This window comes from Pseudopipra pipra, chromosome 4, assembly GCF_036250125.1.
Source record: "Pseudopipra pipra isolate bDixPip1 chromosome 4, bDixPip1.hap1, whole genome shotgun sequence".
Taxonomy (NCBI): domain Eukaryota; kingdom Metazoa; phylum Chordata; class Aves; order Passeriformes; family Pipridae; genus Pseudopipra; species Pseudopipra pipra.
In genome coordinates, this window is record NC_087552.1 from 41,203,897 (window position 1) to 41,219,269 (window position 15,373).

Genomic DNA, 15,373 nt, shown 5'->3' on the forward strand with positions numbered 1-15,373 from the left:
TTTCTAATCTTCTCAAAAAAAATAAAGGTGACTGGTTGTCAAGATCTAAATTTCTTTAAAATTTTTATGAAGGTAAACTGTATTTGTTTTAAATTATTGACAATTATTTAACTCTCATCATCTTTAAATGTGTTGTATGCTATTGTGTAAACTTTGAATTTTTAAGAACACTCTGCTTGTTTCATCTGTATGCCACCATGTGTCACTCAGTGTGTGTGAACACTTACACACATATATTGGCTGTAATGAGGCAGGCAAAGGAATGAGTAGGAATTATTTTACAGTTTCAGTATATGCAAAGCAAATTACCATAGAACTCTTGAGGGTCACAGGAGAGATATATACTTTTGATCCTAACAGATCAGGTAAGATCCATTATTTAGAAAGTCAAAGAAAAGAGCTACAAAGCTTTTCTCCTCTGCTCACTGCATTTTAGAAAATGTATTAAAAACAAGCAAATAACAAAAACTGCACACACACACACACAGAAAACAACAACAACAACAAAAAAAAACAAAAACAAAAAACCAAACAACAACAACAAAACAAAACCAAGACAATTCTTTTCTTTTAAAAGAAATAAATTGTCTGCAGAAACTGAGATAGTCCAAGAATAAAAAAGATATTTTGACTAGACTGGCTGCTCTAGTAAGGCTGTGTAAGAGCAGAACAACTGTGATAGTTCTGGGGAATAGCCTAAGGAATTCCTCTTCTTTCCTCCTGACTGGAACATATGCATTCTGTGGGTTTTTTTCCTTAGGAAGACAATATTTAGAAATATTATTTATATTCATGTGTATTATCTCATGATTGTAAAATTCTTTTTGCAACTACTGTTGTACTTCTTTGACAATTTTTGCTTTAGAGAGATAGTAAGATCATTCCAGATATTAAAAAACTTGCTGGACTTTGAAAATGAGTGATCTTCTGCTGAGCCTAAAAATTATGCTTATGATTACAGGTCATAATAATATGTCCTATTACTATTAATTTTACTTTTTATTTTTAAAACATATTATAGAAGTAATCATGTTTAGAATAATATGTTACATACATTTTTCATTTATAACAGAAAATTGAAGACAGAAAAATTTAAAAGCTTATGCAAAAGCAGAGAAAAGCTTTAAATAAGAGCTAAAATTACATATATATTTTTTCATACTTTTCAGTCTAGTGGTTAGCATGGGCTATATCAGAAAAGGATTTTCTGTTGGCAGCTGCTGAAACAGGTTGATACTGATTAGTTATGAGTCACTTAGATTTTCCTACTTAATTTCACGATAAGTATAAAAGAACTAGTACTAATATTGATCAAAATTATAAAGGATTATTTGAGAAGCTAAAAATTTAATATAATGATTCTGTTTTTATTACTTTGATTACTAATAAAATTAAATACAAGAATAGGTATGTGTTAGGGATTCAGGATAGGTGGGTAAGTCAGGATATGTTGCCACTTTCCTAAATGATTCAAAGTTAAAGAGAATTTAAAATGCAATAAAATGAATACAAATTGATTCAGTACCTGAAGGGAGCCTATAAGAAAGAGAAGGACTTTTACAGGAGCACATAGTGACAGGACTAGGAGGAATGGATTCAAAGAGAAAGAGAGTACATTTAGATTAGATATTTCCTGTGAGGGCGCTTAAGGCACTGGAACAGGTTGCCCAGAGAAATTGTAGATGCCCCATCCTTGGAGGTGTTCAAGGCTAGGTTGGATGGAGCTCTGAGCAACCTGGTCTAGGGAAAGGTGTCCCTGCCCAAGGCTGGGGAATTGGAACTAGATGATTTTTATGGTCCTTTAGTGTTTTATTTGTCTGTCCCCATCCCAGGAAAGCCAAGATCCTTGTGCCCAACCAGTTTGTCAGTGTCCCGTTATGGGGACCACTCACTGAACAGTCCTGCTGGATCAGAGGGTAGTTCAACTGACTTGTTCTAAGAAACATGCCAACAGCATAAGGGAGACCCCTCAGTAGATCTTTCCACTTTATTCGAGAGTGTTATCCACTGCCAGCGGCTGCCAGTGCCCATGAAAAACACACTGACAGTTTACAGAATAACACTCTTCATTAATAGAATATTGTGACAGATTAAGATTTGAGGGTTGCTAGTGATAGTATCTGACTGCAAAAACATATTCAAAGCAATACACAGACAAGCTCTAGTACTCAATAAAAGTATTCAGTGTGCATAGAGCACAGTTCTTACCCAAAGACGTACCCGTGGGAGAAAAGACAGGTTCAGCCCATCCGCTGATACCAGAAGTTATGATGGAGTCTTCCGTCACTTTTCCCCCATTATTGACTTACTTTTATACTATTTCTTTATGTTTAGGTGGAGCTTGAGTGACTTGAGACATACATACCTTTGGTACTGATTGGTGTAAGATTCTCTTGCTTAGCTTTTAAAGATACAGTCAAATAAATATAGGATACATGCCCAGTGGGAGGTGGTCGTACTATGGAGGCTGGTAACTTGGGGATAGAGGTGTGCATTAATAATGTTACAGTTAGTATTTAATGAACTAAATTCGTCTGACGAGGGCTATTTCACCATAGTTGTTGGCTCAGCAGCGGTACATCTCCTATTTCCCGTGGTTGACAGGTGCTGGCAGTTTATCAGCTGCAGAGTACCATTGAGTTCCCCTCCCTGAAAGGATTTTTACAAAATCTGGCCATGGTATCTCCACTCCATCATCCATTCCATCCACTATAGCAGGTGCTTACTGTTATATGGGAAATCATCATGGAGCTGCCAACCGCGCTCTATCCAGGGATTAACAGCTATGATTTCTGTACCATTAAAGCTTCTGTTAGGATGTGAATATAACTTCTCAGTTTCCTCTAATTTTACCCCTAGCCATCTTTCCACAAACTGCCATTAAGCAAAACAGATTATCTTTCACCCATAGGGATACCTGAGTTCCTGGATGTTTAGTGAGGTATGATAGAAAGTCTTCATTCTGAAATACATTCACAGTACTGAGAGTATTATTGGGGATATTATTTCCTGTTTTCCCATTGAAGGCAAAAGGAAAGTTTCAGTTAGCATTTCAGTACTTTTAAAGTGATGAAAATAAATGAAAACCAACAGATGCACTGAAGTGAGACAGTAAATTTTATGTGCTCTTATCAGAGAGCTGCATTTATGAGACTACCACTCTACTGGGATATGCCTCCAAATGCCACAACCTAACAGGAAATAAGGCAAGATTTCTAAGAAGTAGAATATGTATTCTGTGATTATTGAATTAATGAAAAGAATGGGAAGTAAGTTGATTTTTGTCCTAGAGCTGTGGAAACAGATTTGTTTCTTTGTTTCCCAAGTCTGTAAGTTAAGGTAACTTATTTGATTCAGAAAATTCAATGAACTTTTGAAAATAAATCAGTAAATAGGAAATATGAACTATTAGTAATTTTTTTTAAGTCTTTGTGTGTTCCATACAACACTACAATATGCCAAGTTGTGTACAGTATTTATTTTTATGTATTTAGTGTCATAACACCTCTGAGACAGAATTCTGTTTTGCAAGACATTGTTCAATTGGAGAAATAAAAAGTGGTCCTGACCCATTGAAACTTAAACTGGAAGTGCTAAACAAGAAAGGAACAAGATACAAGAAAATGGTGGACTACAAAATTCTCTGTAGGCATAGTTAGTTGGATTCCAGATATTGTTGAAAATTCTGTAGCTACCACATAGAATAAGTATGTTTAGACTAATAAAGGTATTTTGCCCATAAATGCAAAAATAAGTGGGAGGTCAGCATTTAGGAGCTACCCGAATCACATTGAGCATAATTTCTTTTAACCTTTTGGCAATTCTAAGAGCATATCGCATTTCATGAACCCTGCAATTTCCTTGATGAGGATCATAGAAATACACAGACGGGAACATAATTAAGATTAATCTATATATATTAAACTAACTAATGAATGGGGTTTACTTTGGATGTGCCTTCTGAGATATCACTAATAATACCTTATCTTTGAACAGGTAAATATTCCATTTCAACAGATTGCCAAAAGGAACTGCAAAAGACTTCAAAGGTAAGGACCTCCTTAAAAATAATACTTCAGATGATCATTCCTTCTGTTTTATGATTTAGAAGAGAAAATGGAGAATTAATTCTTTCTGACTATCTGGCTGATAACAGAGAATTACAGATGACATTAATTGACATAGACTTTGACTTCCTATTTGTGAAGCTGTATATGTATAAAAGACAAATTTTCACTTTACTTTTGTTTGAAAGGATAAGCTTAATTAATTTGATAACTGCAGAAAAAAAGGATTAATGTATGAAAATAAAATATTAAAAGCTTGTAGCATTTTTACTGTATTTTTCTTTGTGCAAAATTAAAAGAATACGTCTCCCGTAGCAATAGTTGACTTTTAAACTGTTCTGTCCACCCTTATAGAAAATATTCTTGTCTCTCAAGGACACAGGTAACAGGAGACAAGGTTTCACTAAAATTGTTATTTTTAAGTCATCAAGTTAGAGACGATGACAAGGACATTGTGGTCTGCCCTAAACTTGGATTTAGTAACCAGAAAAAAAACAAGAGCAGTAATTTATTGTTCCAGTCGTCGTATCTGTGCCTACTTTACTTTAAAACACTGGGTACTTTGAGAGTCTGTCACATCATATATGCATATGCTTTAATGCATATACTGACAGGGAGAGGAGACCCTGTATGAATTAATATTTAGCCATACTTTTCTACATTCCCTTAAAAAACAAAGTCCCATAATTAGTTTGGCCTCCCAAAACATAGCTTATGAATTACTGATATTAATGGAGGAGAGGGAGAAATTCTGAGAAAAATTCCACAAGCTTTTGGGGATTGTGCCAGATGTCATCTGAGTACTGGACTTTTATGGGACAAAAACAAGTAGATGGAGTATCTAAGCTGAGAGGAAAAGTCAGAGGCTCATCTCAGAAGATACTGTGTTCCCAGAAAGAAGTCTTAGGAATGCCTGAAATATTCAGCCATTCGCTATTCTGGCTTTGGTATTCTTATTAATTTTTTATTGGTTTCTTTAGACTTTCTTTGAAAAAATCATTTAGAAATTAATTTTTTCTTCTTAATTGAAATCCCAGAGCCTTGTGAGACATGAGAAGCCATTCTCATTATGCCTCAGTGGGCTACCCAACCCCTCTTTGTATTCTTCCAATACACCTGCAATGCTTAGATTCATCAAAAATCTCCAAATTTTCAGTAGTCTATTATACTTTGGAAATAATGAAGGAAATAATATTATAAAATGGCAGATGCTTTTTGTGCATGAATATGTGTTGCCAAGTTTGTTCCATTTTTCACTTTTTCTTTTCAGATTTTGTCTTTATATAGAAATATAATTGGTGTAATTTGTTACTTTCCCAAGTGCCTCAGATAGACTTTATCATGCCATGATTTAAATAGTATTTCCTAAGTGAAAATATTTCAATAAAAGTAGGAAAAAAAAACATTAGTGATGAAAAATATGGAACAGCAAAAAAAAAAAAAGAGAAAGCATAGTTAAAAAAAAAAAAAAGGACAAAGGAGGGAAAAGAGAGGGTTCCGTAGTCCAAGGTCCTATCTGAGTGCTACTGCAGGTGCCCAGGAGACTCATCACTGAAGGACATAAAGTATGAGGATGAGAAAATACAAATACATGTCACATTTCTGACAGGTACATCTAACTATGAAAAAAAAAGCCCTATTCAGCATAGGAGGTTAAGGGAAGAATAAAACTAATGACATTACAATTCTCTTGAGAAGTCTTGTTTTGTTTATTAAATAAGCCACTCTAGTAAGATAAGTAAGAAGAACTGCTTAGTCTGGCAGTGTTAATTGATGCTGTCCTGGGAGTTTATTGTTATGTATTACTCTTTTTGTCCTTTCACGTAAAGATGTCAGCACATTGTATCTGACAGGATGTACTGCATATTATAAATTATTCTAATTGGGATAGAAAAATGGCCATCAATTCTCACTACTCTGTATATCTAAGTCATGACTTTAATTTGTACATAACATTAATTCCCAAGTATGGGGTTTATTTTAGGGTATACTTTTAGTGAATACTCTTTCTGTGAGTTTCCATTCTTTCAGATGAAAAGGAGTTTATTCCATCAAGTTTTGACACATATAGGTGTATTTCCCCACACAAATACAATGAACACATGTATACAACACGTACATGATAGGAAATGAGGACAAGAGATAAAAGGAATAGAGTCTTTTAAGGCTGACATGAGATGCTTAAAAGAGAGTTAAACACTATCTTGTGCTCAATCTGCTTTCTTGAGCACTTCTAGTATTGACAGCGGTGTTACAAACTAAAGACAGGGACAGAAAAGGGTAAGTATCACCTCATTCTCTTTTATATCATCTAATAAATGCGTGGAATGCAAGAATGGGCAGACTGTATCTTGTAAAGGTGGTTATAGCACTGTGATTTTTTCCCCTAATTTCTAAAATTCGGGAGCATGTGAAGTTTTAGGGATATTTTAAAGCAAAATGATTAAATTTCATTGCAGTGAATTATTTCAGGGATGCTATTTTAATACTGAGAGCAATTATTTCCAAAGAAGATAACTCTCTATATTTCTGAATTCCATTACTATAGTGAGGCAGCTTGTAGCCATTTCAATACATAAAACAGTTTTGAAGAGGTTTTTTCACCTTTCAAAAAACCCAAAAAAACCTAGTGGAGATTTTTTTTGTTCTGAATTTCAGTAAAAAAATAAAAAATAAAAATAAGTACTATTTGCTGTAGCACAATTGAGCAATCAAATGTGTTCTGTTTTAGGTAAATCCTCTCTATATTGAACACTTTGAATATTGCTCTTCCTAGTAAACTGTGACAGAAGTGCCTTGAGGGCACGTATGCTAAGTATTTATTTATGACATGGCTTATGCCTAAATTTTTTTCTCCTTAAAGGCACATATTTTAAGTACTAGAGCATTTCAGTTACTTTTTACTTACTGCCTATGCATTAGGAAGAATTATGAATTCAAGCATGTATCATCCATTTTGTTTAAAACCTCATTTGCCAAGCAGGTATGTTTCTAATAGGAGAAAAAGATGAAAAAAATGATACGGTTCCCACCACTACCATTTTCAGCTATGTGACTAATTCTCTTTCTTTAAAACAGAAATAGCTGTTATAATGAAAAAGAGGTAGAGTCCAGAGAATCTCTTGACAGACATACATAGTGATTTTCAAATGACTGAAGTGATTTGGGAACCTAGTTTCAAGAAAAATCAATGTGACTTAGGAGATGATGTCATCTAGCAGACAAAATGACTTTGGGCAAGATACATGAACACACTTAGGCATTGCAAGGCCTGATATTCAGAACCAGCTGTAGGTACCTACATTCCTTTTATAGTGCACAAAAAGGGTTAAGCGCCTCTGAATTAGATCCACAGTCAAGAATGGATGGAGCAGACATTTACCTATAGTTAGTCATCAGGAAATCCTAGGGTATAGTGAAAATGGTAGTGAAGTGTCAGGATTTCTAATCCTTTAAGGGTTTAGGATTAATGCTGCTTAGTGCTTCAGATTACTAAGCCTTGTTCTTGTTTCTTTCTTTGGTATATAGAACTGAAGTTACCTTTTTAAAAATGTAATAGGTGATTTTTCCCTGAAGGGCACATTTAATATGCATTCTACTTACTGTACTCCAGAATCCGATAACTGACTGTATCCAGACCCTGGCAAGTTTTATTAGTATCTCTCATGTTTTTAAAATATTACAAGAAACAATCCTTTTTTATATATTCCTTTGTAAGGAGAATATGATATATTACCAATAATGTTAGCAGAATCAAATGTCCACGCAAACGTAAATTCTTACCTTCCATCTAGTGAGAACCATATTCATGAGGAGAGAGTTATACTGGGCATCAATAATTTCTTCCTGTCCTGTTGAATTGAAATTCCAGGCACAGTAAACCAAAGAGAAAGAACTGTTGTAGGTTTAGCGGTTAAATTTGGAGAACAGAGTTAGAGTACAGGTCTATAGCCGTGAGTGTGGATTCAATATGCGTTTTAAGTGAAATATGTACTAAATTACATACATTTTCACTGAACAAATGAGTGATACAGGACTTCCCTTGGCCTGTCTTTGGACACTCAATCCTTTTTAAAAAATGTAGATTTACAAAAAATCAGTTATTTTCTATTTGTGGTGTCCTTACGTGCACTTAAATTGTTTTATCCTGACTCATTCAGAGAGAAGAAATATTCAGATTTTATTTGCTTTTGTTTTCTGAACTTGCACAGTCTAGCATTATGCAGGCACTGAGAACTGTATAAAAATTTGTAAATGTTTTCTCATTCTTCATCTATGAAATAAGGCTTCTTAATATGAAAATTACTTCTTCTTTTGAAATTTTATAAAATAAGAATAAATCCCAAATCTTCTGCTGTTTTTTCTGTTTGAGGGACTTCGGATTTTTTTTTTAATTATAAACAGCTGCTTCTGGCAGCTTAGTCTCATCATCTGGATTTACATAAATCCTCAACGAAGGAACAGGAATTGACTACAGAAATTCTCCTGCTAACCTCACTTGTCCAATAGAAAGAAATGACAGGAATCTCTTCTGCCTTTTCATGTTGTCATTTGGCATGCTAGTTGAGAGATTAAAATTTAAATTTCTACAATGCATTCTGAGAAAACAAGTAGCAGTCTCTGTCAGTAAGCAACAGTACATTACTGATCTTCTCTACTTGGGGTTTTGCTTGTTTAATCCCTCTCTCCCTGTCTCTGCCTCTAATTATTACCACCATCCCTCCTATCTTTGCAATTCACGATGCGTGCTTTTTCGCATAGTCATGTCTGAGTCTTGTCATGTGCCTGTGTTCCAGGAAGTGTTGTGGAGCAGACTGGTTTGGAAGCTGCTGCATATTTCAGAAAAAAAAAGTGCATAAATCTCCTGTCCTTTTTGTCCTTTCTATACTGAAAAGTATTGTCAAGTTCTGGAACAAGCTGCTCAGGGAAGTGATTGAGTCACCATCCCTGAAGGTATGAAAGACATGTAGACATGACACTTTGGGACATGGTTTAATGGTCAGCTTGGCAATGTTAGATTTGTTTGATGATCTGGTCTTTTCCAACCTAAATGATTCCATGATTCCTATTGAGTCCCATTGAAGCAGGAAACACAGCAGGAGAAAAAAACCTCTAGCCTCTCCAGAGGAACTGTACCCCAGCTGCTCTCCTTTGTAACCCCTTTCCATATCTTCTTTCCTCCCCAACTCAAGGTACAAGATTTCAATTTTATTTTTTCTTACAGAATCCCCTCCTTGGCCGTTCTTTATCTTTTACAGTGAGTGTTTCTCTTTGAAATGCTCTGCTGTCCTCAGTTACTGATGCATTTTGGAGCTTTGTGTTGTTTCACGGTTCAACCTTCTAGTACACCATTTTTAAGATGCCATATAGTAATTGCTAGCACATAAGACTTGAGAAAATGACAGTAATATGTTTCAAATTGTTATACAATTTGTGGACTGTAGCTGTCAGTAACCTAAGAATATACTCAATAATATTCAGAAATAAATGACAAGCTATGCTTATTTTATGGCACATAATTTAACAGTTTGACTGTGGACTCATTTAAAGGTATTACATTATTCTACCTGGAAAAGGAAAAGTATTCATATCAATATTGCCAAGTTCTGCAATCCAGTCAAAGTGATTTAAGGAGATAGAATAATATACTCAACTGACAATGTTTGCTTCTGTCACTCTCAAAATGGAGATAATAATTGTTAATGCCAAAGCAGCACTGTATGTAACTAGACAGTGATTAATAGCAATTGTAACTTACTTAGCTGCATTTCAAAACCTACATATATATTCCAGTTTATTTCTTCAACTTCTTTTGCAGAAGTGCATTCTTGCTTGCAGCCCCAGTTAGGAATTGGTAAACTAGCCAAGAGGGGGTTAATATGCATGCCTGATCTATTCTGTTTCATAGGGTTTTGATATTTGATTCCTATGCTATCTTATTCATTCTATCATTTATTTCAATTGAGCAAAACGAATTGAAGCTGAAAACGAGTTTGATTTTCCCTCTCTTCTTGTTAGTATCTGGAGGTCCTATTTCAGACTCATCATCTATTTCAGAAACTGTGCATCTCTAGTTCACTCCTGGTTGTAAGAACAACTCGGAACACTATGTAAGCTGTCAGGAGTGTCTGTCAGGAAGAAATGGAGCCATAATGCATATCTAAACAGGAAATAAAAAGTAAAGCAAAGCAAAACTAAAGTCTTTCCACCTGAAGGTACTTGCTTATTTCAGACATAGGGCGGGATTTAAATCCTCAAAATATTGCTTAAATATGAGGCTTAGTCTAGCAATATCCTCTTGCCACCCCCCCGTCCCGCAATTCTAATTCTCTAACTCACAAATGCAAAATGGTACTCGCAATCATTTTAGCTTCTGAAGTAGTCTTTCATAGCTCTTGGTATCCCAGGCACATTGTTTTTAACCAATATTGCAGTTTGAGATTTGGTCATCAAAGTGTCTCTAAAATTTCACATTTTATTATAATTTACTTCTGCTAAGAACTGCTTTCTGTTGATGCATTGCATGGTGTCTCCTTCTAGAAGTAGGAAATGCTATGTTGTACATAGCATCATAGTTGTTGCAGCCATGGTATTTTAATGAGCTTATTTTCATCCTATAATCTTCATATTCTGCTAGCTTTCTATTGTTTTTATAAAATTCTGTTTTCACTGATATAATCTGATTATATCATATACATTACATGCAGAACTTTATGATCACTTTCTTCCAGCAGCCTGTAAATAGTAAAAGCATACTTCACCCCTGTTTTTTTGTGATTGGTTTTGTTCAGATTTTGCTTCATTTTTATTCCAATTAGGATCTTCCTCTTCAGCATTAAAAGCATGATCCTCTTACAGGTGACACATTTTTGTAGTTAGGACAGTTCTTCCCTCACTTCTGTACATTTGTGTACAACCTGATACTTCTTTTCTTATCAAATTTGTTTCTGACAACACCACAACCTCAGGTTGTCTCCCGAGACTAGACTGTGAGTTCTCCATCAGACTCCTGCACTTAACCTGCTGCAGTTTGTGTGAGGCTGAAGGAGCACACCCTCTATGCAAAGCAGAGAATTTATTATCTGTTCAAGTCTTAAAACTTTGTTCAAAGACTGTCTAAATTTTTTAAAATTAAGTAGTTAAATACTTAAACAATATTTAATAATATTTTAAATAATATTAAATTATATTTTAAATAAGAAAAATTTTTAATATTTAAATATTGGAAGCTTTATTATTATTCTGTTTATGATGACGGGAATGTTTGTATTTTGAATTAGATTTGTTTAAGACTAATAAACTCTTTCTTGTATCTACCTCTTTCCCTGGTGCCATATTCACCAGTCCAGGTCCACCCTCACTTTTAGAGGAAAGGGCTGTGATGAGTTATAACCATTCTAAGTCCTCCAACAAGAGAATGCTGATTTTCATAGTGGGGAGATTCCTTCCTCAAGAAGTCATAACTTTTATTAATATGGTTTCTTCAGGGTCACCTCAGGGGCATCATGCTTTTGTTAGCACGCTCTTACTCACTGTATGTACGTACTGCATTTTACATGCTTGGGTTCTTGGTCTTTGTTCTACTTGTTACCCTTGAAACTGTTTTTCTTCTCTCATGGGGTTTTATTCCTCTAATAACCAGAAATTGATTGTGGTTGAGTTGTCTGTAGTCTTTTGGTTTCAATATGTGCCTTTACTTCAAGGTATCTGCTATAATCCTATGTCTGTACTCCTCAAGCCAAGATTTTAATGAAGGGCCATACACAAGTCTACGTAGAACAAGGTCTTGTTAGTACTATCTGTTAATTACGAAATATTCATAGCACTCAGCATCACACATCATAATTGTGAGAAGTGAAGCAAAGGCTAAATCAAAGTGGGTAGCAGCCACTGGGTGATCGATAATTTTGATCACAGCTAAACAAGCTCAAACAAGGGTATAGACAGGTCAGGACAAGTCCAAACAAAGCCTGATGAGGCTCCTGTGGTCAGCATTGCGCAAAACCTGCAGCCAGTTTTCGGAGCGCTGTATTAGTGGGGCTACAAGACTGCACTTCCTTATTTCATGCTTTGGTTGATGAGTATTTATTGTATCGACAAGAAATTTGTGTGTGTGTGTGTGTGTGATTTTATTACATGTTATATGTATATATATATATGTACATATATATATATGACCCTTTAGTTTAGACCCTGATTTTGACTTTCACTGACTTTTTTTAACATTTCTGAATTATGATTTCTTTGAAACCTGCATCTCAGAAATGAAATTAAATAAAATCTGGTAATGCTTATTTGGAAAATTCATGCCATCACAAGGCAAGTTCTGTGTTAACAAAGGCATAATCTATATGCATCCAAGCTGAAATACAGAATTCTGCATGTGCTAGAGGCCAAAATTCCAGATTCCAGTCTTGATTCTTAAAAGAGAATTTCTTTTGGTAAGACCTACTGAAAATAAAAATTAGACAGGATATAAGGATATCCATGCCTTTTCTGGATATAAATAGTCCTGCAGATAAAAATGCATTTTGAGCATAGGTATGTAAACCAAAGCATAGACTTGAGAAAATGAGGAGATTTGAGTGCAACACATTAATATATAGATAGTTTTGACTGTTAGAAATTAATATGTATATAAAGTGGCTATGTATCTAAAAAAATAAATATGCATACAGAATGATAAAATCAGGTGTGCTGATTTTGGAGTAAGCCAAAACCTTTTCCTGCATCACCTTACAAGTGTATCATATTTTAAAATGATAAATGGTATTGTAAATTAAAGTTGTTCTTTTCTTATGGTAAAAGGCTGCCAAATTCTAAATATATTGTTTTACTCTGTCGCTCCATCTCCAATAATTTTCTTCAAAATAACAAACAAACAAAGCCATAAGTTTCTCAGACACTAATAAAATACACAATGCTTGACACTACTCATGTTGGCTTTGCAGCAGCAATTAATTAACAAATGCTATTCCCATAGCTAGTCTGCTATGTTTGATCTTCACGTGCAAAGATATTTGACAAGATAGGTGCTACACCTTGTTTGAATTTTTTTTTTAATCAAAAACATCAATTCTAATGTCAGTTGACTCAAAACACAAGGGTTGGGGAGAGTCTAATATCTGCTAAGTGGAAAAAGACAAAAAGGGTATTGGGAAAATGATTATTTTCAAGCTTCCAGTTAGATACTACAATCAATGAAGGCTTAAAAATAAACAAAAGAGCTTGTGAGACATCTGTGTCAAAATACACTAATGCTCCAAATTGGTATGGATTTTACTGTGAAAATTCATAAAGCTATTTCATACTCCAGCTACACTAAATAAACTAGGTGTACTCCTCCCCCTTTCCCCAACGGAAGCTTAAATATTCACTGGTGTGAGAGAATATTAGCCTGGAATGAAAGGAGAATACATCCATATATTTTCTCAGTTTTCAAATTGATAATTTATTCATGCTCTAATCCTCAGAAATTAGGTGCTCAGATCATTGACTGGTTCAGAATAAGTACTATTGCTTTTTAAAGTAGAACTTTTTGACAAGTATTCAAGATAAACTAAACCACAAACATTTCAAGGAAATAGGTTTCTCAGTTATATTTGAATTGCAATGTCTTCAAGAAAAAAAAATATTTAAAGGTTTTAGAAATGTTGCCATAATATTTTACTGTAGCAGCAAATAATGCTGATAGGTTATTACCCCTCAGTTTAACTGTAATATTTGCACTTAATATGATGGGGAGGATAACAGCTGTTGTAAGTGATCTCTTTCATTAGCAGAATCCACAAAAATAACCAAAAATTTTGAACTCAGAAATGGCCTGAAAAGCCAGACTATTCCCAGTGTTTCTAAAGCCCTGATTCATATTCTATCCATTGGTTTTATGCTAGAAAGTTGTGGATCTCCATTTCCTATGCAGAATTTACTATTTAGAGTAGTAAGGCATATAGGAAGAAGTAGTATTGTTTGCTTCTGTGTGTAATTTCAGAATTTTATATGTAGACTGTGGGATTATTTTCAATTGCCCTGAAGAAGTTGGGATGGTTGGTTGTTTGGTTTGGTTTTGGTTTAAACTCCAGTGCTTGGGCAACAACTCTAAGAGTAAGATTTATCAAAACTTTTTCCTATGAGACATTTATTTATATCAATCTAGACATAAAATACATAGGCTTTTTTTTTTTTAACTCACTAAAAGAGTTTTGATTATTGATTATTTTACAGACCTATGTACAGCTTTAAAACCATTGTGGACATGATCAGAATAAAAAGGTCAGAGAAGTAATTCAAAACCATCTGATGCACAATGTCCAAAACTTGTAATTTGTACACCATAATTCTTGTTCCCTAGTCACACAGGTAAGGAAACCAATCCCCTCTGTCCTTGCTCCATAAGACAGACCTCTGTTCTACAATTTTTGCAAGACACCCTAAAACAGATCTATGATAGAAATATCTTCCTGCAAAATGTAGATTAGTAAAAAAAGTTGGGATTGATTCAAACAAAAAATACCAAGAGGGGTAATTGTGAGAGACTGAAATGATTTAAGGCTTAAACATTGTTAAAATCACTGAAGCCCACTCCCGATCCAAATATACCTCCTGGATTTCATGGAATTGGACTGTAAGTTAAGCCTCATGATGGAGGCACACTTCCTTGCACAAGTGACCAAGCTATGATAACTCCCTCTGGGGGAACACTGGGACAATTCACACATAGCCCAAAGATTTTCATGTCTGCTGATGGACCATAATGATCTCAACTGTGCTGACCCAACAGGCAGCTGTAACATCTTAGAAGGTGTCAAAGATTCCTGAAATGTCCTGTGATCCATTGTAAAACTCCTCGCGATGGGAGGTCCCGGGGATGTTCCCACCTACCTAAGCCCAGTAAAAGACCACACTTGGACTTCACTCACTACTTGTTTTTTTTCCCTCACTATGTGGGACTTTTCTTACCACCCTGGGCTTCATGGACTTCTTTGCTCACCTTCCGTCTCCACCCTGGACCTTGCTCACCAACAGACTTTTTCCCTCATCACACAAGACTTCCTTTGTCACCACTCTGGGCCTCCCCTGACAGATCCAGACTGCAACCATCACTTTGGCAAGACTGGGACTCTCACCACCAAGAAGACCACCAGAAGATGATCAACAGGATGCTGTTGGAGTCCACAGTGATATTTTTTCTACTTAATCTGTCTCTCTGTCACTCTCTTTCTCTCCCCCTTTCTCTCTTTTTCCTATTTCTTTCTATCTCTACCTCACATTTACCACTAAACGAAAATCCGTACCACTGACTTTGG

At 35.1% G+C, this 15,373-nt stretch overlaps 1 protein-coding gene across 33 annotated transcripts in view; it reads left to right on the forward strand.

Annotated features, from left to right (window-relative positions):
• TENM3 (teneurin transmembrane protein 3) overlaps window positions 1-15,373 on the forward strand; it is a 1,314,794-nt gene that overhangs the window by 181,506 nt on the left and 1,117,915 nt on the right. For all 33 annotated transcript variants that reach the window (XM_064652558.1, XM_064652559.1, XM_064652557.1 and 30 more), the window contains exon 3: window positions 3,997-4,049. The gene's annotated coding sequence lies outside the window, so the exon portion shown is untranslated. The remainder of the gene's footprint in view (window positions 1-3,996; window positions 4,050-15,373) is intronic.